The 12,781-nt window shown below is 35.1% G+C and overlaps 1 pseudogene; it reads right to left on the reverse strand.

Moving 5' to 3' along the window:
- The window catches only part of LOC117029772 (60S ribosomal protein L36-like), a 29,131-nt pseudogene extending 21,051 nt beyond the window's left edge, over positions 1 to 8,080 (reverse strand).
- Between the last annotated feature and the right edge of the window lie 4,701 nt (positions 8,081 to 12,781).

Below are 12,781 nucleotides of genomic sequence, written 5' to 3' on the forward strand. Positions count from 1 at the left end.
AAACCATGTAAATCTTTTCAATATTTTGAATCTGGTACTGGAATTGTTACAGGAGTCTGGTGTCTGGTGCCCAGAGATCGTGGGTTCACATACTCGAAGAATGAGAACGTGAACTCAGAAAGAGAGGTAGAGGAGCAAAGGTTTTTATTAAAGCGAAAGTACAGCTCTCTTACGAGAGGAGGTACCCGAAAGTGGGATGCACACTGGCTAAGGCAAAAGGCTCTTATTGTTATACTTTTTCTTGTATGTTTGGGGAAGAGAGCTGGTGCCTTCTAATGGATTCTGTCTATCAGATTTGCTCTGTTTGTCCAGCCTAAAGGGATTTACGAAATAACCCATTTATCCCCAGAGCACAATTACATTGTTGCCCTGAAGCAAATGAGTCCTTTCAGAACCTGGAGTTTCAAGATATGGCTGTCTTTGTTTATTCTACCAGGGACTTCCCTGTTTACCTAACAACATGCTAGCTAACCTGTCTCAGAATGTTTTGGCTATGGTTACAAAACAGAATGTATAGCTTATTAATCTCAAAAGTAGATTTATGACAAGCAGAAAGTGAGAAATGGTCGGGAAAAGAAGAAAAGGAAAAAAGTGTGAAGGTGCTAAACTCTACATTTACTAAGTGGAAAGAAATGAAATAGTGCTGAAATCGAGCACACAAACTATTTTGAAGTATTGATGTAATTAGCAGAACTATAACTAAAAAAAAATTAATAGCTCTTCCCATGGACATAGAAGGGGCATGTGTAGAAAAGGAGTCTGTTTCTTCTCATTTTAAATCCTTCCAAACTGTTTGATTTTTTTAATCATGTGCAAGTTTACTTTGATGTAAGTAAAACTTTTCGTTTAAATAGTGATTCCAGAGCCTCAGTTGCAGATGTGTGATGGGGGAGGAATAAAATTAAATTAAATTTATAACTCTAAGATATTCTGACCCAGAAATTCTACTTTTAGTTATACTCCCTAAAGAAACATTCAGAAATGAGGACAAAGATTTATGTACAAGAATGTTTGCAACAGTATTAATTATAATAGTAAAAGGTTGGAAATGCCCTACATAATAAATATTTGGAGATGATTTAAATAAATTATAGTTTATCCATACAATAGAATACTAAACAGTAACTAGATCACATTTGAAATTACTTGGGAGCTTATATAATATTCATATCGCATTATCATCTTAAGTAAAAATACAGGATTGGCTACCCAGCAAATATATGTTTCAAAATCCAATATTTCAATACAAAAGTGAGAATTTACTACCAACAGACCCTGTCTAAAGAAACTTTTTAAATATGTACTTCCAAAAGAGAGAAAATAATTCTAGAAAGGAGGTCTAAGATAGAAAAGTAATGGTGAAGAAAGAAAATTTTTAAAATGTAGATACATTTCAATGAACATTGATATGGGCTTTAAAAAAATAGAACTAAAATTCTAGACGGAAAAATGTACACTTTGGAAGGGAAGACAAGTTAAAATGTTCTAGGTCCCTTTGGAAGAAGGTAAAATTACATAGGTGTTTTAATATATGCATAATACCTAGGCTAACTGATGGAATACTATATAGAATTTATTGCTTCTGAAATAGTTCAGGAAAAAAATGGGATGAGAAAGAAACAATGACTGATCGAGAAAAAGGCAAGGAAAAAAAATAGAAAATCTGAAAAAAAGCAGAACTAAACAGACAGTACAAAATAAAATGGTAAAAATGGATCAAATATATAGTCATAATAAATATAAATTTACTGGTCTCAACAAATAAAAGACAAAATTGTGAGACAATATGTTTAAAATCTAGCTAAAACAAGGAACAAAACATGGTGCCCTACTCTAACAGGAATGTCATGAGAATGATTTGAATCCCCAGGTCTTAGCACCAACAAACAGTTCTCAAACTATTTCCCTTTCCTCAGTATACAGTTACCTAAGTAGATGACTGGTCTGTGTGGGAAAGGCTGGGAGAATTACAACTATATACTACTTGCCATGAGTTGCAGGGTTCTTCTTCATGGGATATGATCCCTCATTTTACTCTGGTTCTGAGAACTGGCTCCTCTGGAAATTAGTCAAGGAGTCATGACTAACCATTGGAAAGGCTCACCTCAACTGTCTATTCAATCCTTCTTGATCTCTTTTGATTACATATACACTAAGCAGAGCCCTTGTTGGTATCACCTGGGACTTGGTTAGAAATGCAAATTCTTAGGACCCACTGAAGAGCAGCTGGAATAGAAACTTTGCAGTAACTCCCAGCAATTTGTATTTTAACAAGCCCTCCAGGTGATTCTGATAAGTGCTAAAGTGTGAAAAACCATACATCTAGGGGGATAAAACCAGCATTGTATTATTAATGTGACTTGGTAGACAAGTATAAAGAGCATCATATAATTAATATGAATTTGTATAAGTAACCAACCATAGACCACGTTTTCAGACCAGATTGACAGAATTTCTGGTGTGCAGTACTGATAACAGTTTGAACTTTGTTTAGTTTCAATATGGAACCTCTAAAGACTCAAGGGATTCAAAGAAAATTGAATTTACAAAAAAAAGAAGCCTTTTATAAAAGCAAAAATGGCAAATCTAGGAGAGACATAGGAAATTAGACTCATGTAGCTAGGAGTCCATTTATTTCCTCTTTTATTTCATATTTCTCTCTGCTCCAACTCCCAACACACAATGGGGCAACACATTAGACTGAGTAAATGCAGGACTCAGGAGGAGTAGGGTGGAAGACTTCATTCTGCAGCTCTTAGGATGGCACAACAGTATTCCACTCTGGGTATCCTTCTCCATTTGTGCTCTGGAGCCCAAAAAGCATGTCCCTTAGAGCATCCATTGAACGTAGGGCTTCCCATTTTAATACCAGCCCAAGTGTGAGACTACAGCCCACAGTAGATGAGAGTTTTATTGTTGGCCCAGTGAGAGAGAATTTTGCACTTAGAGATGGTAAACTGAACAGTATTCATGAATATTTTAGTTCATGGAAAAATGATCACTTCAAGCAAAACAGTCAGTGGATGAACATCAGTGAGACTTGGACTTCAGTGTGGTGTTTGCTGAAAGGTGAGACATCTGGATATACCAAGAAGAAGATGCATAGAGGCTGGAGGTAAGGTGAGAGAAAGTGCAAGGGGGTTTGAGACAGGGGTCATCAAAGCTAGCAAGAAAGCTGCCAGCCTCCCCTGTAAATGGGTACGTCCTTGCTTTAAGCCTTGTGACCACATTTCCTGGTGCTATTATGAAATCAAACAAAACAAAAGGAAGACAATAGAGATAAGAAGGAGAAACGATATATATATATATATTTTTTTTTAATATAAAGATTGCTTAAAAAGTTAGGAAAGATTGAAACAGAGTGATCTAAGAAAAAAATAGTAAGTAGAAATTAAGAATGAGCACATGAATGCAAATAAAGATAAGAGATTACAAGTTTTTAAATAATAAGACAAAACAGGTGAAATTAAAGATAAAGGTCAACAGGACTAGTGGATCAAAAGCTATGAAAGTAAAGGACATAAAAGGTTATTGTTAAAAGCTAAGCCCCATAAAGTAAAAAGTAAAATGTAACAGCAAATAAAGGATTAAAACTATGAATTATGATAAAAATTCCTATAAAAAAAAACCTATAAAAATAAGGAAGATTGCAAACATGTTTGCGATAGAGTACATACAAAATGTTTTAAGGTAAGACGAATAGATTAGAAAATAATATAAAAGGGAAGGAGGGGAGAGAGACCATAAGGAAGCCTGGAAGTAATAGAGGGCGGTCCCGCTCGCTGTGCTGTGCTGTGCCTCTTTGTTTTTGCTGTCCCTACCATGAAAAGTACCTTCCTGCCTTCTTTGCCTGGCGAATGATTCTATGTACTTCAAAACTCATCTCAGGTATCACTTCCTTTTGCCATGAGGCAAAACACATACATGTGCGTGCGCGCACACACACACACACACACATTTTGCCCCTAAGCTAGGTTCAGTACTTCTCTGTGATCCAACAGAATCCTGTATATACCTCGGATTAGCAGCTCTGTCTCTTTCCTTACCCTCCTCTGACCCTTACTTTTTATTGTTTGCTGTACAAAAAAAGTAATATTATAATCACTTCTGATAATAAAATAAAAATAAGAAGCTTTATCAAATTCTGTAGTTCTTTTGGACTATATCCATTCAACAGGTGTTTCCTAGGTATTCACTCTATGCCAGGCTCTGTGGTAGAATCTGTGAATAGATCTGTGAATAAGACACAGTACCTGTCCTCGAATAATTAAGAATTGAGGTAGGGAAATAGCTTAGTAAGCAAAAACGACAGCAGAGTGATCCCAAATAACATGTGAGTTTTAAATATTTCAATTAGTTCACTTAGATAGCACATTTGCATCAAGTCTCTCTACATTGGTAAAACCTGCTTTCTCTGTTTCCAAAGCTACATCCGAAATGGAATTTTGAGTGTCCCTCAGTAAAGATTTGTAAACAGTAACCGAAAAAAAACATCTGTTTGAGCCATCCTTGGGAAAGCATTAGCTGCGTGTCCAGTGAAATGCTCCGTTGGCCAGCTACCTTATTCCAGCAACCCATGCACTGTTGGTCTAGACCATCTGATGGAGTTACTCAGAGCAGGAGGTCTGTAAATTCTTGTTACCAATTTTAAGATACCTTTGCTTCTGAGCACAGGCACAGATGGAAAGATTTCATAGTATATCTACATACATAAATTCTGTTTTATGAGATGTTTCTTAGACTGAGTTTATGACTAGGAGAAAAGTCAATAGTATAAGTTCCAAAAATGGTTCTTCAAGAAAAATAAAACTTTTTTCCCCTCAGCCTGAAAACCGTTCACCAAAAGACTGGGATTGACAAATGGAGCTCTCAGATCTCTGTTTTACCTACTTGCTTTCTGTTGTCTTGGGGTGGGGGCCATTATTTTAATAACAACAAGGAAAACTTCCTCCTGTAAAGACTTTAATTAGTTAGGATGGTAATTTGGAAGGTATTTGGAACTTTACTTCAAGGTACATTGTACACAATTTCCTTACGCTTTAGGTAAATGACATTTATCAATATTCATCCTTTTTTGGAAAGAATTGAGAAAGAGATGCACGACCCAGGACTTGCAGTCATAATAAGGAGCTCCAGATTCTGTGGCTTAGTGGCTTAGTTTAGACAGATTAGTTTGCCCAGCCCTCAGTTCCTTTATCTGAGAAATAGAGATGATGCTAAGTAATATCTATCTTAACAGGTTGTAAGCATCCCATGTGATTACATATATGAAACCTTATGAACAGAATACCAGCACATCTATGTAGGGACTAATCTTCTGAGTTAAATGGTCAAACCCAGTGCAGTTTTCTAGTCAATGCCAACCTTAGCCCTTGGTACAGTAAGATATGATTTCAGGGACCTCACAAAAGTCCGTTTGCCACCAAAATATTATTAAAAGATAGCCTCTTACTAACGATATTGTGGGGAGCAGGCTGTGAGCTGACAAGGGCCTTGTAGCCTGCAAGGCCCTTCCCATGGGAAGCCTGGCCTCAGCAATCTTCCCAGGAAGAACAAGATACCACTAATGCAGCCACAGACATACAAACTGGCCAATACACAAAACAAAATGTTCTACTGATACCGCTTGTTTTGCTAATACTTGTTTGTATAGACAACTGTTCTAACACTGTGTGAAATAAAGACTGCGCCACTGCTCCGCCATCCGTGGACGGTGGACCTCCCAATCCCAGCTTTCCAGTCTCCGCATCTTTTCTCAATCTCCTCACCCATCCGCCTCAGGCCAAGCCCTCCTGGTCGCCCGGGCCATGGCAGATATAAAGTCATTTATTTAAAAACAAAAAGAAACAAAAAAACCTTTGTGCTATAATTAGAGATAAGATTCAAGATGGAAATATTTGTAGTAATAAAGTTGAATCCAGGACACCCTGGAAAAGACAAGGTAATTGTATTTAAATACAAGAAGCACTGAACTAATAACAACTGAAATAAGGCAAGAGAAAATTAGCTCAGAGCCAGAGAAAGATCAGCTGGACAAAAGGAAGGACTTGTTTGTCGTAACCAAGATAGCAACGATGGAGGGCCATCCCATGGGATACGGAGAAAGTAGAAGTAAATTTAGGCTAAGGACAAATCCAGCAAGTTTGAAAGGTGTCAGAAAGGAGATTCATCATCACTCCTATATGCCAGAAATTATTCCAAGTGTCTTGCATATATTAATTCATGTAATCCTTGCAACAATTTGAAGGATAATTATTACTAGTGTTTCCCCAAAAATAAGACTAGGTCTTATATTAAGTTTGGCTCCAAAAGACTCATTAGGGCTTATGTTCAGGGGATGTCATCCTAAAAAATCATGCCAGGTCTTATTTTCCGGTTAAGTCTTATTTTCGGGGAAACGCAGTATTCATACCAGTTTACAGAAGAGAAAACTGAAGTTCAAAAGCTAAAATGACCTTCTAAAGAATGTTGTAATGATCCTTTTAAAATACTGGGTTTTCAGGTGATAATGCTTCTCATGTATAATTCTGATTCCTCTAATTAGAGATTGCCCAGATATTAATTTCAGATTTAATGTTTCAAGAGCTGGATTAATAGATCAGCCAACAAGGAGTGAATCTACATTTCTCGTGCCTGTGCCATAGGAGTAAATAAAAGCAAGGAATTTTTCTTGACTAATAATGAATTAACCTTGAGGATGATGGACTAGCAAGCAGCATGTCTTTGCTTCTGGAAGTAGGAAGAGAAGAAAAAGACTAGAGTCTTGGAAACACCCTAGGGATGCAATGTTTTTTTTTCCAGTGACAGAATTATTTCTGGATGATGCCCTAAGCCTGACCTCACTCTCCCCAGCTCTACCTGATGTCAAGCTCAGCTTAGGTTCTGAAAGAGCCAATACCAACACTGTATGTTCTAAAAGTCCTATTGTTTTCATGGGCAGTTCAGTATGACTATATTCGGAGGATGAGAGGGATAAATTAGAGTGGGGAGATCAAATAAGACTTTTCTGTTCCTGAGAGTTGGATCTTCCTATCTTTTTTTGATTCCAGATCTCAGTCTTGCACTTTAAGCTGAGATATGCTATCCCTTGGAAGCCGATAAAGGGCTACGATGCAGTGTCCAAAAATTTAGGACTAGATGTTTTTCAGCCCTTATTTTTTTTCAGATATTAGTAACATTATGTGACACTTTTACTGTAATTATGTAACATCCCCACAGGGTCTGGAGAGCCCTATAATTAAACACATTAATATTTTTGCAGCAAAATATTATAGGAAGGTCATAGGGAGGAGAATCACAGGAGATTTTTAGAATAAAACTTTTTCTGTGATGGTGATACATGTCATTATACATTTGTCAAAACCTGTGGACTATACAATACATAAAGTGAACCCTAATGTAAACTATGAAATTTAATTAATAATACTGTATCGTTATTGGCTCATCAATTGTAACGAATATGCCACATTAATACAAGGTATTAAAATAAGAGAAATTGATGGGAGATAAGGGTTATACGGGAGCTCTCTGTTCTTTTAGCTCATTTTTTTTTCTGTTTAAAAAAAACTGCTCAAAAAATTAATAAAGGCCATTCATTTTTCAAAAGTAGAAGAACGTGATGAAGAAAGAGATTGCTGTTAAGATATGAGAAACTTAAACTATTTTATGGCCATCTATTTCTGTATAGTCAAGCACTCCAAACTTGATGGCTTGAATCCAAAGTCGTTTTATAATGCTCACAATCTATGAGTTACCAAATGGGAAAGACTCAGCTGGTTGATTCTCCTCTTTGACATGGTATCAAAAGGTCACTTGGTAACATTCAGCTGGTAGCTGAGCTGAAATACAGAATCCAAGGCATCTTCTCTCATATATCTGGTACATTGGTGGAGAAGGCTGAAAAGCAAGTAACTGGCCACTTTCACCTCACCTGGTTGTTTCAGTTTCTCCACTTACTGGCTGCAGCAGGAGAGCTAAATTTCTTATACAGCAGCTCAGGTTCCAAGACTGGGTGCTCCAAGAGACTAGAAGTGGAAGCTGGGCCTAGACCTAGAAACTGGCAAAGCGTCACTTGTGCCATATCAGTTGGTCAAAGCAGTTATGAATCCTACTCAGATTCAAGGGCAGGAAGCATAGTCCTTAACTCTCAATGAGAAATGCCAAAGCCTTTGTGGCCATCTCATGAAATTGGACTTTTGTCCTGAGGTAAATGGGAGAGACTGAAAGATAATAATCTAGGGGAAGCAATATTAGAATCAGCTTTGGCAGTAACAGGGAAGAAACAGGGAAGAAGCAGGAAGACAATTGGAAAAGGAAGCCCAGTCACTCCCCAGTCACTCATTATCACAGAAATTTTACTTTTTATTTTTTAGTGGCTTCTCCCAGAGGGGGTTGAAGACCACCTCATTGTTTTCATTTAAAGATGGTTATTTGTGGCTGCTAAGATATTGATATAATTTCAATTGGTAAATTTTCATGTATGTTGGGTTTTTGTCTCTCCAATTAGACCATAAACTCTTTGAAGACAGGAATTGTGTGAATCCAAAGCACCAAGCATTTCATAAATGCTCAGGAAGTATTTATTGATTGGCAGATTAAAGAAGGCAAGTCATATAGGACTCCTCAGTCAATAAATATTTATTGAGCTTTTACTATGTGCCAGGCACTGTTGCTTTTTTTTTATTATTGAGATACAATTGAGATATAACATTATATAAGTTCAAGGTGCATAATATGTTGATTTGATATCCTTATACGTTGTGAAGTGAATGCTACCCTGTTGTTAGCCTCTATCACTTCACATAATTACCATCTATTTTTTTGTGATGAGAACATTTAAGATCTACTCTCTTAGCAACTTTCAAGTATATAATCCAGTATCGTTAACTGTAATCACCATGCTGTACATAAGATCCCCAAAACTTATTCATCTAATAATTGGAAGTTTGTTCCCTTTGACCAATAACTCCCTATGTGATTATCCAATTTTCCCAGCACCATTTATTGAAGAGACTATCCATTCTCCATTGAGTATTCTTGGCTCCCTTGTCAAATATTAGTTGACCATATATACAAGAGTTTATTTCTGGGATCTTGATTCGGTTCCATTCATCTGTGTCTATTTTTATAATAGTACCATACAGTTTTGAATACTATTGATTTGTAGTATACTGCAGGTCCTCAGATGATTTTTTTCCCCCGGTATTGTTTGTTTATAACATTGATGAGATGCCATAGGAAATTAATCCTTGTTTATAATCAATTAGCCTATGGTAAAATTGTTTTAGTTATATATTGTTTCACTCAAAGTCACAGAACCTATCAAGGACATTGAGGACTTACTGTAATTTCAAGTCAGGAAGTGTGACACCTTTGCCTTTGTTGTTCTTTCTGAAAATTACTTTGCTATTCAAGGTCTTTTTTGGTACCACAGAAATTTTAGGGTTGTAGTCTTCTATTTCTGTGAAACATCCACTGGACTTTTGACAGCGATTGAATGTATTAAATATATAGATGGCTTTGGAAGTATGGACATTTTAATAATGTTAATTCTTCCAATCCATAAAGAGAAGCTATCTTTCCATTTATTTGTGTCTTCTTCAATTATTTTCATGAATCTCTTATAGTTTTCAGTGTACAGATCTTTTACCTTCTTGGTTAAATTTATTCCCATCTTATTATTTTTGATGCTAATAGATTGTTTCTTTTTCAGGTATTTTATTGTTAGTATAGAGTAGTGCAACTGATTGCTATATATTGATTCTGTATTCTGAAACTTTACTAAATATGTTGATTAGTTCTAAAAGTTTTCAGTGGAGTCTTTAGGGTTTTCAATATTTAAGGTCATATCATCTACCAACACAGATAATTTTTTTTTCCCAATTAGAATGCTTTTTATTTCTTTTACTTGCCTGATTGCTCTAGCTAGGATTTTCAGTACTTTTTTAGTAGAATTTGTGAGAGTGGGCAACCTTGTCTTGTTCCTCATGTTAGAGGAAAAGTTTTTAGTCTTTTACTGTTGAGTCTTTAATTGTGGGCTTATTGTATATGGTCTTTACTATGTTGAATTATATTCCTTTTATACCCAATTTGTTGAGAATTTTTATCATGAAAAGATGTTTGTATTTTGTCAAAAGCTTCTTCTGCATCTATTGAGATGGTCATATGATTTTGTTTTATTCTGTCAATGTGGTGTATTACATTTATTGATTTGTGTATATTGAATTGTTCTTGTAACTCAGGGATAAATCCCACTTGATCATGGTGTCTGATTCTTTTAATGTGCTATTGAATTTGGTTTGCTATTATTTTGTTGAGAATTTTTGCATCTATGTTCATCTGGGCTATTAGCCTATAGTTTTCCTTAGCATCCTTATTTGGCTTTTGTATCAGCATAATGTTGTCCTCATAAAATGAATTTGGTACTGTTCCCTCCTCTTCAATTTTTGAAAGAGTTTAAGAAGGATTGACTTTAATATTTCTAAAATATGTGGTAGAATTTAGCAGTGAAACCATCTAGTCTTGGGCTTTTTGTGTCATTCAGTGGTTTTTTGATTCATTCTCCTTATTCATTAGTTGTTGGGTATTTAGATTTTCTATGTCTTCCTGATTCAGTAGTAGGTTAGCTGTTTCTAGGAATTTATCTATTTTTTCTAGGTTAACCAATTTGTCGGTATATAAATATTATCTTATGATATGTTGGTGTATGAACACAATCTTTTATGATCTTTTGTATTCCTGGGGTATCAGTTGTAATGTCTCCTCTTTCATTTTGGATTTTATTTATTTGAGTATTCTCCCTTTTCTTATTTAGTCTAGCTAAATATACATCAATTTTATCTTTTTTTTAAATTATAGCTCTTAGTTTTATTGACCTTTTCTATTGTTTTTCTGGGCTCTATATCATTTGTTTTTGCTCTGATCCTTGTTATTTCCATTCTTCTGCTACCTTTAGGCTTAGTTCTTATTTTCTGGTTCCTTGGGGTTTAAAGTTAGGTTGTTTGAGATCTTTCTTTTTACTTAATGTGGGTTTTTATAGCTATAAACTTCTCTCTTAGAACTGCTTCTGCAACATCGCATAGGTTTGGAATATTGTGTTTTCATTTTTGTTTGTTTCAAGATTTTTTTCTCTTTTGATTTCTTCTTTAACCTATTGGTTGTTCAAGAGTGTGTTGTTTAATTTCCACATATTTGTGAATTTCCAGCTTTCTTTCTGTTATTGATTCTAGTTTCATACCATTGTGGTCAAAAAAGACCAGACACAGTTCTTTATGCTTGCAATACATCAGTGAACAAAACAATAATGTCTCCTTTAGTGAGATGAATATTTTAAGCCTATAAAACTCATAATGTAGGTGGGGGAATCCCTTAGAAGTACTCTGCCTAGAGAAGCTGTTATTCTTTCCCATGGCTCTCACCTGAGTGCTGTTTCTGAAAAACTTCAAAAATTCTCTTTTCTATAAACTACAAGTGACCTTGGAACCACAAATTGCTTTGCCTGTGTAAATAGACAATTCTTTTACTCAATACTACAGGGTTTATAAGTCAAGTGAGACAATCAAGTAGCAGTAGGGTATCAATCTGAAGAGACAGTCTTGCCCTTGCAGGCATTTCTTCATTTGAATCCACAGCTGCAACTACTATTAGGATAGCGAAATTCTAATTGCACTCAATCAACAAGAAGGATATTTCCATTTATGACTTGTCCAAGGTCGTTTATTTTTGCTGTTATCCAACTTTTGTAAATATCAAAAAAAAAAGAAAAGTTTTCTAAGTCTTTGAATACATACATCCCAAATAAAAGGTGTAGATCCCTGATCCAATGTACTACATAATTGGATTTGAGAGCGAGAGAGATTATTTATAGATTAAAGGCCATAGTAACAAAAGATTTTCTCTAAAGGTCAAAATCAGAAATTTGAAACCATATACTACAGTCAGTTTATTTTTCTTCTATATTTTAAACTATTTTTAGAAAGAGTGCACTGGAAAGCACAGCGTTGAAAAAGCAGATCTCAAAAATTTAATCAAATCATATTTTGTAATAATGTATCCAATCTAAAAAAATTAGGGAAGTGTATGAAGTACATGTCTAGATATTGGCAATATTGTCTGTTTTCTTTCTAATTTTTAATTCAACCTATATTTATTGAATATCTACTATATGCCTGGCATTGTGCTGGGAACTGAGAATAAACAATCAAGAATACAGTGTCCCTATTTCATTAAATAGTCATAATATTGCTAAAGGTATATATAGATGCAAAGCTTTATTTAAATCTTTGTGCGTTCCTCAGAAATTAAATTTTTAATGACAAAAAGTACAGAGAAATTGATACTTTCACGTATTGCTCATGGTAATATAAATTGATTGAGGTAACTCTTTTTAAAGTATATTTTTTTACACATCAAAAGCCTTCAATATATGCTTACTCAAGCAATTCCATTTCTGGGAATTCATCCTATAAAAACAATCATGAAACTGCACAAAGATTTATCTGAAAGGAATTTCATTACACAATTTTTCTAATACTAAAAGATTGGCAACTACTTAAAAGGCAACAATGGAAAATTTGGTCAAATTATTTGCAACTTATGGTGAAACAGTGCATGACTACTTAAAATATGTTATTAATGATATGAGAAAGTGTTGGCTACATTGGTCAAGTGTTGTTGTTTTTTTCTAAAATAGACTACAAAGCAACAAGTGTAATATAATGCTATTTTCGTTAACAATTTAATATATGTAATAGGATGAGTTGGCAAGAACCACCGCTCATTG

This window comes from Rhinolophus ferrumequinum, chromosome 11 (genome assembly GCF_004115265.2).
Source record: "Rhinolophus ferrumequinum isolate MPI-CBG mRhiFer1 chromosome 11, mRhiFer1_v1.p, whole genome shotgun sequence".
In the NCBI taxonomy this organism is placed as follows: Eukaryota; Metazoa; Chordata; class Mammalia; order Chiroptera; family Rhinolophidae; genus Rhinolophus; species Rhinolophus ferrumequinum.